Source organism: Rana temporaria, chromosome 1, assembly GCF_905171775.1.
Source record: "Rana temporaria chromosome 1, aRanTem1.1, whole genome shotgun sequence".
NCBI lineage: Eukaryota > Metazoa > Chordata > Amphibia > Anura > Ranidae > Rana > Rana temporaria.
In genome coordinates, this window is record NC_053489.1 from 453,396,403 (window position 1) to 453,410,034 (window position 13,632).

Genomic DNA, 13,632 nt, shown 5'->3' on the forward strand with positions numbered 1-13,632 from the left:
CGTTGTCCTCTGGTTAACCTATCGTGTGTATGAGGCCTAAGTGAGTGCGCACACATATGTAATACTTCAGTTCTCATAAAAAGCCAGGGCCAAGCTGTGGTTAAACACATGGGCCCGGATTCAGATAGAATTGTCTATCTATGGGCGGGCGTAACGTATCGCAGATACGTTAGGCCGCCGTAAATTAGGGCGCAAGTTCCGTATTCAGAAAGAACTTGCGCCCTAAGTTACGGTGGCGTAAATCTGGATGATGTGGGCGTGTTTTATTTAAATTTCAGATGACCCCGCGTATTTTACGTTTGTGAAAGAGCATGCTCCGTTCGTGAAAGAATCCCAGTGCGCATGCTCGAAATTACGCCGCAAATCGTCATTGCTTTAGACGTGAACCTAACTTACGTACAGCCCTATTCGCGAACGCGGGAACTCGACGCGGGAACGACGTCCATACTTAACATTGGCTACACCTCATATAGCAGGGGTAACTTTACGCCGGAAAAAGCCTAACGTAAACGACGTAAAAAAATGCGCCGGCCGGACGTACATTTCTGAATCGGCGTATCTACCTAATTAGCATAATAATTGCGTAAATATACGGAAGCGCCACCTAGCGGCCAGCGTAAATATGCAGCCTAAGATACGACGGTGTAAGACACTTACGCCGGTTGGATCTTAGGGAAATCTATGCGTAACTGATTCTATGAATCAGTCGCATAGATACGACCCCGAAACTCAGAGATACGACAGCATATCCGGAGATACGCCGTTGTATCTCCTTTCTGAATCCGGCCCATGGATTTCTACTGACTACTGCAGGTGCTGTGGAAATGAGGCTATGCCACCATGGCGCGAGAAAAATTGCTGTAAAAGAATAAATATCTCCATAGTCAAACTGCAGAAAGATGTGCTAGGGGACATGTACTGCATTTGTTATTAGAACAGCAACAGTAATCATTTTTATCCCTTGTGCCACACAAATTATTGTCACAGAACCTCAAAATATACAGGGCATATCCAAATTTTGGTAAGGTTTTTAAATTTTCTTCATGTTTTGACCATTTTTATTTTGTAGCACTGTAGGCCATGGTAATTATTCTAGAAATAAAACTACAATCCCAACCTACCCATCAGCCATGTAGACAAGTCTCACAGATATTTCGAGAGTTATATTACTCATTCTGTTCTCTCTACATTATATACAGCAACCTTGCCTTAGTGTCACCTATAGTGTATCCCTAAAGAATTATTATTTGCAGCAGAAATAAAAACACTAGTTGTAACCCCGTTCAGATCAGCTCTGGAGCTGAAGCAGCCCAATATCTAATGTCCCTTCCACATTCATACATTCATACATTCACACTCATACACATTTGGGACAGTTTGATCAGCCACTAGTTAAAGCCCAACTCCATGCAAAAATCTAATTTCAACAGTGCTTTGTGCATGAATTACTGCATCTTAGGCCTTGTACACACGGTCGGACCAAACCGATGAGACTGGTCCGTCGGTTCGTTTTCAGCGGTTCACCTCTGAAGTGGCCTGACGGCCTGATATGTGTACACACCATCAGTCCAAAATCCGAGCGGGTCAGAACGCGGTGACGTCAAACACACGACGTGCTGAATAAAACGAAGTTCAATGCTTCCAAGCATGCGTCGACTTGATTCTGAGCATGCGCGGGTTTTGAACCAATGCTTTTCTGTACTAACCATCGGTTTGGTCCGATCGCCCAGCGGTCCAGCGGTTCGGTTTTGAAGCATGTTTAGAAATTTTGGACCGAAGGAAACCAGACCGCTAGCCTATACACACGGTCGGTTTGGTCCGATGAAAATGAACTTCGGTTCATTCTCAGCAAACCAAACCGACCATGTGCACGAGGCCTTACTCCTCAGTCTTGATTCCAAGCATCTTCCCATAAACCATCCTGTAGTGTAATGATTCAAAGTCAGTTTCCTCTGAGCCATGTTAATTCCCTGCCTGGGGACCAGACATTTCTCTTTACTAGTGTTTTTTTTGGACAGTGGTCATCTAACCACTCCTGGTAGGCCCCATACACACATAGGACCAGATTCATAAACAATGTACGCCGGCGTATCTCCAGATATGCCGCCGTAATTTCAAATGTGCGCCGTCGCATCTTTACGCCGATTCACAAAGCGAGATACGTCCAAAAACATGGCTTCAGCCGTCTGACGTAACTTGCCTACGCCGGCGTATCGTGGGAGCATAGTTACGCTGGACGCATTCGGCGTTCCCATTATAAATATGCAAATGAGCTAGATATGGCGATTCACGAACGTACTTGCGCCCGGCGTATTAATATACGCTGTTTACGTAAGGCGTACGACCGCGTAACTTTACCCCTCATAAAGCAGGGGTAAGTCATGTTAAGGTATGGACGTCGGAAACGTCGGAACAGCGTAGGTTACGTTCACATCGACTAAGCATTGAGCCGGTGTAACTTAGGGAGAAAATTCGACGTGATACTGAGCATGCGCGCGCATGTGCCGTTGGTTAGGTGCATCATTTACGTGGGGTCACGATTCATTTTTATACAACACGCCCCCTACCAGCCTACTTGGAATTAGGCCGGCATTACGCTGGCCAATTTACGCTACGCCGCCGCAACTTACGGAACAAGTGCTTTGTGAATACTGCACTTGCCTGTCTAAGATGCGGCGGCATAGCGTAAATAGGATACGCTACGCCCGCACAAAGATGCGCCCAGGTACGTGAATCTGGCCCTATCAGTTTTCCTGCAGGTTTTTCTCTTCAGGTTTACCAAAACCATGTAATGCAAGGGCCTGCCTAATTGCATACAAATTGAAACTCTTAAGGTTTGACCTCATATTAGATGGTTTTGTTAAACCTGAAGAGAAAAACCTGCAGGAAAACTGATAGTGTGTATGGGGCTTTAGTTTTCCTGCCCCTGGAGCCTATGAGAGAGGACCTAGCTGCTGGAAATGTTGCCTTAACCAATATAGGGTGTCCACTTCATGCAGACAGTGATGGGGACACCCAAAGAAGGACCCCCATGAGGTAAAACAGAATAAAAGACAGGAGGATCTCAATCTGTCCCTGGTTCAGATAAGTAAAGTGAGCATTTTGATAGTTTTTTTTTCTCATAGCAGTAGTCAGTTCGGGGGAGCAGATTGCTAACATCCTGGAGTTGGACTTTTACCTAACAGTATGATTTTGTGCTGTGTATAGGGATTCACACGAACATAGGTGGAACATATAAACTAAATGTAAATTGTGCCTTAATGGAGATAATACCCACACACACTGTGCCTATAGGTTCTCAGATACATGTGGGATCCTTCATCCTATGTGTTCTGAGGCTGCTTGATCCTTTATTTTATTTTGTGACTACAAAAGGAGAAATATTACTTATCATAGCACTTTATAATAGAAGCCTATTGGGACCTGAATTGGGGTTTGAATTGAACAAGCATAGTTTTTTTTTACATCAATACATTCAGAATCTCTCCCCAGATATCCAACAGGAATGGCTTTCATCTCAAAATAGGCTGAATGAACTGCTAGAATCTAGAGCTAGGAATTAACTATTTTTCCAGAAGAGACTTAGATGGGCTGAGGGAGAGGCGAATGGTATACTATTGGCTAAGATAGTAAGGTCTCAATCCAACCCTACACATGTCTCAGCTCTAATGAATGTAGAGGGGGAGGTTTTCAATCAGACTAGCCCTATTATATACATTTGTAAGTCCTATTATTAGGACTTGTATACTTCTAGGGCTGACTATACCCCAGCAGAGCTATGTAGTTATTTTGCCAGTATTAATCTTCTGGTTATCCCGCAAGAAGAGAGAGAAATTCTTAATGCTGCACTCACCTGACTGGAAATGGAAAGTGCGGTGGCTAGCTTCCCTAACTCCAAGGCCCCAGGGATTGATGGTCTCCCTATAGAGATCTATAAAAAATGTAATAAAGAGATGCTTCCCGTCCTCAGTACATTAAATGAGTCTTTTTATCTAGGCCAGCTTCCAGACACTATGGGTCAATTTGTAATTGTAGTCATACCTAAAAAGGATAAAAACTTTGAAAAAAACTTGCTACATCCTGAATCTTACAGACCAATCTCTCTACTATCCACAGATGTTAAAATTCTTGCTAAGATACTACTAGATTAAATAAGGTTATTAAATATATTATCCATTCAGATCAAGTAGGATTCATGCCCAATAAGTCAACCGCATTCAATATCAGACGCGCATATTTAAATATGCAGGTTCTGTCTACAGGCCACTCAAATCGTGCCTTTTTGGCGTTAGACACAATCAAGGCCTTCGATAGTGTCGAATGGCCATACCTATGGGCCATACCTATGGGCCATCCTCGAAACATTTGGGCTTGGCTCTAGCTTCTGCCAGTGGGTGCCGTTGTTATACTCTGCTCCGGTGGCATCGGTTAGGGTCAATGGCCATCAATCTCCCAGTTTTAGACTCTTCCGGGGCACTAGACAGGGATGTCCATTGTCCCCCCTGCTTTTTTCCCTGGCTATAGAGCCTTTGGCATGTCTTATGCAGGCCTCTTCCGATGTTACCGGTTTGATTAGGGGAGATATGGAGGAAAAGATATCATTATATGCAGATGATCTTTTTTTTTTTACCAATATCTGTTCATGCCTGCCGGCGATAATGAAATATATTAAGGAGTTTGGCAGGTTTTCCGGGTTAGGCATAAACTGGGAGAAATCCATGCTAATGCCTCTGGATCACCTTCCAGATTCATTGCCATCTACACTTTCTCATCTTAAGGTTATTTCTTCTATAAAATATTTGGGTATAGTTACCGTATTTATCTTCCTATAGAATTTCTTACAGTTTGTCGGTGTCTTGCCCGGCATCCATCGATGGCCTTGTCCGGTCCGGCGTCCGTCTGCGGCCTCGGTGGTGTCCTCCCCGCTTCTCCCGTGCTGTCTCTTAGCTCTCCAGCGCTGTCTCTGAGCGCCGCCGCCGACATATACACAGCACAGTACACTCGGGTACACTCGGCTATGCTCGGCCACGCTCGGCTCCTCTTGCATAAAGGCTAGGAGGCGGCACAGGGCGTGACCGCGAGCGGAGCTGAGCACGGCCGAGCATAGCCGAGTGTACCCGAGTGTACTGCGCTCGGTATATGTCGGCGGTGGCGCTCAGAGACAGCGGATCGGCGTATAACGCGCACCCACGATTTCCCCCTGATTTTAAGGACAAAAAAGTGCGCGGTATTGTCAGATAGGTTTCTACTGAACTTTCCCATCCGCTCTAGGGCTGGCTGGGAAAAAGATATCGGTTCTATCCCTGAGGAGGTCTGGGATGATATTCTTCGGTCCTCGCCCCGGGTGTCTCTTTCTCCATCACACAGACTGACACAGATCTTTGTTCCCCATAGAGTCTATAGAACTCCCCAATTTCTGTATGCAATTGGATTGAAATCTGAGCCAGCCTGTGCTAGATGTGGTAATACAGGTACGCTAATTCATCTTTTGTGGCGGTATCCGAAACTTCAAAGATACTGAGCGGAGGTGATTGGTACCCTAAATGGGCTATTGGATACTAATATTCTGGTTGAACCACTCATATGTCTATTGGGATACTGCGATACACCTATTTATACCTCCTCTATTGGTAACACTATAAGACGCGCACTTTTTGTTGCCCGTACACAGATTGCTCTTAAGTGGACCTCTCCCTACCCGCCGACCGTATCTGAGTGGATTTTAGATCTCAAGAGAATTATTCTTTTTGAAAAACATACATACATCCCTAAGGAATTCCATAAGTGAGTTTGATGCTACCTGGTCAAGATGGCTTCAATTCGTGACCTACTGTATTTATCGGCGTATACCGCGCACTTTTTTCCCCTTAAAATAAGGGGGAAATCGTGGGTGCACGATATACGCCGATACCCACTTCCCGCGCTCAGTTTGAAGGCCTCCGCCGACATATACCGAGCGCAGTACACTCGGGTACATTCGGCCAGGCTCGGCTTCGCTCGTGGTCACGCTCGGTGACGTTTATGCGTGAGAAGCCGAGCGTGGCCGAGCGTGGCCGAGTGTACTGCGCTCGGTATATGTCGGCGGAAGCGTTCAAACTGAGCGCGGGAATCGGGGATTCGACTCGGAGACAGCGCGGGAGAAGCCGGGAGGACACCACCGAGGCCGCAGATGGACGCCGGACCAGACAAGGCCGCCGATGGACGCCGGGCAAGACACCAAAACTGTAAGTGATAAAATGTTTTTTTACAGGAATTTCGGATCTACATTAGGGGTGTACGCTATACGCCGGAGCGCGCAATACCCAATAAATACGGTAGGTATTATGTAAACTAATAGGTACTCAGGGCCAGATTCACATACAAATATGTTACGCTGCGGCGGCGTAACATATCCCATTTACATTACACCGCCGCAAGTTTACAGCGTAAGTGCCTGATTCACAAAGCACTTACCTGCAAACTTGCGGCGGCGTAGCGTAAATCCGCCCGGCGCAAGCCCGCCTAATTCAAATGGGGCGGGGACCATTTAAATTAGGCGCGTTCCCGCACCGAACATGCTGCACATGCCCCGTCCCTAAAATTTTCCGATGTGTATTGTGCTAAATGACGTCGCAAGGACGTCATTGGTTTCGACGTTAACGTAAATGGCATCCAGCGCCATTCACGGATGACTTACGCAAACGACGTGAAATTTCAAAATTTGACGCGGGAACGACGGCCATACTTAATATTGGTTAGACCACCTAGAGGGCATGCTTAGTTTTATGCGACGTATCTCTACCGAAACAACGTAAATTTAGAGCGACGGGCAAAGCGGACGTTCGTGAATCGGCGTAACTAGTCATTTGCATATTCTACGCCGACCGCAATGGAATCGCCACCTAGCGGCCGCCCTAGAATTGCAGCCTAAGATCCGACGGTGTAAGCCACTTACACCTGTCGGATCTTAGGGCTATCTATGCGTAACCTGATTCTATGAATCAGGCGCATAGATACGACAATCGTATCTCAGAGATACAACGGCGTATCAGGAGATACGCCGTCGTATGTCTTTTGTGAATCTGGCCCTATATACTTTGTAATATTGGATGCTGTTTATTTTAATTTTATTTTATTTTTCTCCTTTTTTTTCTTCCGTATATACTCCAAGAACAGCGTGGAGTGGTTCGGGGTCCCCCTTTTTTTTTTCTTGGGTTGTGATTTTGTTTGTATAATTTGTCCGTATTGTCTTAATGTTTGCATATAAAAATAAAAAAAAGGATCTGATTTAAAAAAATATATTTTCTATTATTATTTTCAGCAGTTAAAAAAATCCAAACCTTATCTTGAAACATATATGTGACGGAACTCTGATACCCCAGCTGGGCACCTCTGCCAGACCTGTGTCTTCTGTTCTCTAAACGCACCCGCAGCCAGCAGACTCGCCATAACCAACCCTTAACCCACCAATCACGAGTCAAGCCACACAGGTGTTGAGGGTTAAACATGCAGAGCATAAAACTGTTAGGTACAAAACATACACCTTTAAACACAGTTATGGACACTCCTCTTAGCCTTGACATAGAGGGGGTAGGGGACAAGGAAGAACCAATGTAAACTCGACACTTGTATATTCAAACAACTACAGTTGAAACACACCAAGGGATTATGATAAGCAGTCAGCCCCTCCTTACACATCCCCTGCTGGGATGTGTCTCCACATCCTTTGTCTACATGCCATGACCCAACGCAATTAAACACAGCAACAAGATGGGGAGAAGGGATGTAGCATTACATTACATTACATTATCTCAATGCAATTTTGTCCCCAAGTCTCTCATTCTCTGCTGGGCCATAGTCTTTGGGTAGGAGGCCACCCCAAAGCCCTCTCCAAAACACACAGTGACAGTGGGTTCTGTCACAATATACAATGCAAAACAAAAAAGGAAAAATAAAAAAAGAGGAAGAAAATGTAAATATAGAACTGTCAGGAAGGTACAGAAACTATAAAGTTCAATATTAATATTAATTAATAAGTCATACTCTGATTTACCATCAGGGTCTGATATCATTTCATAATATAGTTTAGTTTCCCTAAATTCAAACCATTTTGCCCATGTCTTAATATATTTCCTGGTCAGCCCTTTATTTCTACAGGTTACTTCTTTCATTAGACAGAGCTTGTCAACCCTTTGTAGCCACTGTGAGATAGTAGGTATTAACCTTTCCCCCCAGTATAGTGGAATCAAAGATTTACAAGCATTTAACAAATATGGGGTCAAAGACATCCCACATTGCTCTGTTGTATTGTTCGTACAATGAAGTAAAAACATTAATGGTTTAGGTTTAATTACTCGGCCCAGTATCAGAGAGATCACCTTCGCCACTTCTTCACAAAATGGGCAGATCTTAGGTCTAGTCTTTTTAGCATGTTTCCAGTCTGCCATACGGGCTAGTGCAAATGCCTGATAGTATAATTTAATATTGGTAAATCCAGTCCCCCTAGCTTTTTAGAATGGTATAAGATGTTTCGAGATATTCTAATACCCCATCCCTTCCAAATATAATGTGCTATAGATGATTGTAGCATCGAAAAAATCCTATAGGGACACCAAATGGTATAATTAGGAATACATATAATACCCAGGGTAGAACATTCATTTTAACAACATTGGGCCAGATTCATAAAATAGATACGACGGCGTATCTCCTGATACGCCATCGTATCTCTGAGATACGATTGTCGTATCTATGCGCCTGATTCATAGAATCAGGTTACGCATAGATATCCCTATGATCCGACAGGTGTAAGTGACTTACACCGTCGGATCTTAGGTTGCAATTCTAGGCTGGCCGCTAGGTGGCGATTCCATTGTGTTCGGCGTAGAATATGCAAATGACTAGTTACGCCGATTCACGAACGTACGCTTTGCCGGTCGCTGTAAATTTACGTTGTTTCCGTAGAGATACGCGGCGTAAAACTAAACCTGCCCTCTAGGTGGTCTAGCCAATGTTAAGTATGGCCGTCGTTCCCGCGTCGAAATTTGAAATTTCACGTCGTTTGCGTAAGTCGTCCGTGAATGGCGTTGGACGCCATTTACGTTAACATCGAAACCAATGACGTCCTTTAGCGCAATGCATGTCGGTAAATTTTAGGGACAGAGCATGCGCAGTACGTTCGGCGTGGGAATGCGCCTAATTTAAATGGTCCCCGCTCCATTTGAATTAGGCGGGCTTGCGCCGGGCGGATTTACGCTACGCCGCCGCAAGTTTACAGGCAAGTGCTTTGTGAATCAAGCACTTAGGCTGAAAACTTGTGGCGGTATAATGTAAATGTAATACGTTATGCCGCCACAGTGTAGGGCGATTCTACCTGAATCTGGCCCATTGATTTTACCCAGCCAGGAATGGCAAAGGGAAGTCCATTTATGTAAATCTAGTTTAATTTTTTTTTAAGATAATTGTATTGAAAGAAATTGATAAGGCTAGGTGTAAGAAATGATACCTAAAAACTTTAAGGTGGCTGGTTGCCAAGTAAAAGGGAATGATGTTTTTAAAATATCAACTTTGTGCTTAGGTATTAGAATACAGTATTTAGTAAAAACTCAATTTGCTTGGTCTCCATGGCTGCACTCTCCGTTGGTTTGAATCTTACCTATCTCACCGCACCTGCAGTGTTACTTACAACTCCACTTCCTCCTCTCCAACTCCTCTTAACGTTGGGGGCCCCCAAGGTTCTGTCCTTGGACCCCTGCTATTCTCGATCTACACATCCTCCCTGGGTCAGCTGATAGCCTCCCAGCGCTTCCACTACCATTTATATGCTGACGACACCCAAATCTATCTCTCTGCCCCTCAGCTCACCCCATCAATCTCCTCACGCATCACTGATTTACTAACAGATATATCACCCTGGATGTGAAACCACTTCCTCAAACTGTATCTGTATCTAAAACTCTTAATATTTCCTATCCCACGTGCCCTCTCCCCTGACTTCTCTATCAAGATCAATGGCACATCTATCAGTCTGTCCCCACATGCCAGGGTGCTAGGGGTAACCTTAAACTCTGAACTGTCCTTTCAGGCCCACATCCAATCCCTGTCCAAATCATGCCGCCTTAGCCTACTACTAAATTATTATATTAAAATTATAACATGCGCTTACAGATGAAGATATTCTGCATAGTATTAGACCTTAAGGGTCCTACATAAATAAATAGTTAGTAAAAAGTTACAAAAAAATTACCAAAAAAATATATTATGTAATTCCATCATATATAGAAGTTGTTCATTATTTCTTAAAAATAAACAGATTAGGACTAAAAACACTAAACACTGATGCCATAAATAAGGAAAGAAGAGAAGAAAAGAGATGACAAGTAAAGCTGATGTATGCATCTTAGGATGAACTATAAACCTAAGGCCCCTTTCACACTTGTGCGACTTGTCCTGTGACTTGGGACTGCAAAGTTGCATGACAAGTCGTTCCACCATGATTTCCAATGACAACCATTCATATGTGTGCGACTTCAAGTTGTGCTGACTTCAAAGTAGTCCCTGTACTACTTTGGTCTGACTTTCGTGCAAGTTGAGGTCCATAGACCTCAAATTTACACAGGCATTCCCTGATATTACATGGAAATCGTGGCCAAAACACAGCAGTGTGAAAAGGGCCTAAATTAGATTTATGTATATGCTGTATGTGGACACAGACAGCGGGACTTGGCCCTGCCCCCCTGCTCCCGCATAGCTTTATCTGACAGTCCTTGGCTCTCGCTGTCTCAGCAAAACCAATGATAGCAGAAAGTGAGGGAAGAGAAGAGCTACAGATGTGCACAGCCCTGGATCGAATGAGGGCTCAGGTTAGTAAAAGGGAGGGTGAGGGTGGATAATGATGCCTAAATATTTTTTACCTTAATTGCTATTTGTTATATGTATTTTTTTTATCGACCCTTTGCTTGCTTGCCCTGAAGAAGGGGGAGTCCTAAGCATAAAGCATATTTATTACCTTTAGTGAGCTATTTCCCTAGTGCTGTTTTGCCTTCATTTAGCAGAAATCTTCATCCTTGGTCCCTTCTTCACCCCCCCTCTGCCATAATCTTCCAGTGCAGGGGGCTAAATAAGCTAAGGCCTCTTTCACACTTGTGCGACTTGTCCTGCAAATTGGGACAGCAAAGTTGCATGACAAGTCGTACCACATTATTTCCAATGAGTACCATTCGTACCTGTGCAACTTCAAGTCATACCGACTTCAAAGTAGTTCCTGTACTACTTTGTTCCGACTTTAATGTGAGTTGAGATTCAAAGACCTCGAGTTTACACAGGCATTTCCTGAAATTTGCGCCAGAATCGTGTCAAGGTGGCGGCCGCGAAATCATGTGACTTTCAAGTCACTGCAGTGTGAAAGGGGCCTAAGGCAGCTTTTACAGGCTTTTATCAAGAGTGCCTGACTATGACTGACCTTTCCACCCACCTTCTCCATTCCATATAGGCCATTACTATAGCTTCTATGAATGAAACACAATTTATGAATAAAGGGAATGGACCCTTCAATCTTCCACCCATCTTCCATTCATAGATCACGTTTCATTCATAGAACTGATAGTTTGGCTTCTATGAATGAAGGAGCAGGGTGGAAAGGGCAGGCATAGTTGAGCACTCTTGATAAGAGCCTGTGACAGCTCCCTTAGTTTAAAGCGGAGTTCTGGCCACAATTTCACTTTTTAAATATAAATACCCCTGTAATACACAAGCTTAATGTATTCTAGTAAAGTTAGTCTGTAAACTAAGGTCCGTTTTGTTAGGTTGTTACAGCATTTAGACACTTTCTAAAATAGAAATTGACTGGGGCCATCTTAAGTGTGGGCATCATGAAGCCAGACTGTATGACTTCCTGGATTTCAGCCTTGCAAATCTCACACATGCTCAGTGCTGCCCAAGCAGTGTCAGATCAGGTTTCAGCACCTGTGCTGTCCAAGTCACATGATTCTTTGAGACTGGGGAGTGCACAGACTCCTGGAAAGTTACACCCACTACATTCCCAGGAGTCTGTGCGGTGAAGCTTAAGCACCAAGGTGCAGGAAGTGGGAAGATTAACTATTCTGCCTAGCAACAACACTTTGAAGGCATCTAAAAAAAAAAAAAAAATCATAAAGGACTAATGACATTTTTTTAAAACTACTGATGTAATGTTATAATTATGGGTGGAACTCCACTTTAAATAACCCACGGTGCACCAGAATAATATGATGGGGTGGGAGGTTTATCGGAGGAGAGAGATTTCTGCTAAATGAGGACACACTAGCTTATTCTTTTATGTTTTAATTAAACGTAGGCTCTATCTTTATTGAAAGGTCACAAAGGTTACATTCTATTCATTTTAATGCACAGCAGCATATTCTAATGTGGTGTAGTGTGTCACAACATCCTGGGCTGTCTAAAAATTCCCTATTTCCAGTGCCCACCAACTTAGTGCATTGATGTGAACTGCAATGTTAGGATAAAAGGCAAATTGCCTAGTCAATGAGTTGGGACTGTGTTCCACAACACTGCCCAATGCATATAGTATTAATGCAAGGAAGAGTTTTTGTGCTCCTTTACATTTCATACAAACATACTATATGTTTAATTGATATTAGTGAGTGTTATTTTATCCCTGTTGGCTCTTTATGTGTAATTATGGTTGGATCATATCATAGTCTTTTTCTTGCCTAGACGCTGTTGGAAAAAACGTATTTATACTGAGTTCAGGCAATCTTTGTCAAGTTAACTTGTATACTATGATAATGTAACTTGTTGCACTGTAATTACTGGGCAACCGTTAGGATAATTGCAAAGGAGACGTAGACTGTGCTGAATTGTGTAATGACAAGCTTTGTGGTTGGTTTAAATTTCAGCTCCTACTCAGCAATACTGGTCTAGACCGTACGTTGTAGCAATTGTCTGCAAAAACCTCCCAGTTACTTCTTGTTTTATCTTTAGTTGTTAGTAATCATTGCCCAGGAACCTGGTTGTATTATACTGATGTCCTTGGAGATTCATATTGGAAAACTGGAAAAATCATGGACTTTAAAGGCACATATGTATAAAAATAACACATTCCTTTGATCTGAATTAAAATGTTTTGTATACAATATAACAAGTAAATCACTTTTTCTATTTAAAATAATGCCGTCACAGAAGTGTCAATCCCCTCTAAAGAACAGTATAGCATATTTTTGTGTATTTTAAAATGTATTTGAACCATCAACATGGACAGGCATTCACAAGACTCTTTTACCTCCAACACAGACATACAGGAACCAATACATAGCTATAACAGAACAATAAAGAAGTGACCATATTTACAATGTTTCCACATACTGGATGGAGAGCAGTATAACACACTAATACATAACACTGTTTCCCCCTAGACCTCAAGGTCTTTGAGAAAACTGGGAGGGTGAATATTTCTCCTTGGACGCCTAAGGACCACTGTTTGAGATAGTTCCCTGGGACCCTCAGTTGGGTGCAGTTCTTCTACTTGTGCTATGGGACTGAGAGAAACTAGCTTTGCAACAACATTTCCTGGAGGAATAGAACCTGAATGAACCAATGGTTCACCATCATCTGAAATCACTGGAATCCTAGTACCACTAGAACCAGCAGCAGGTA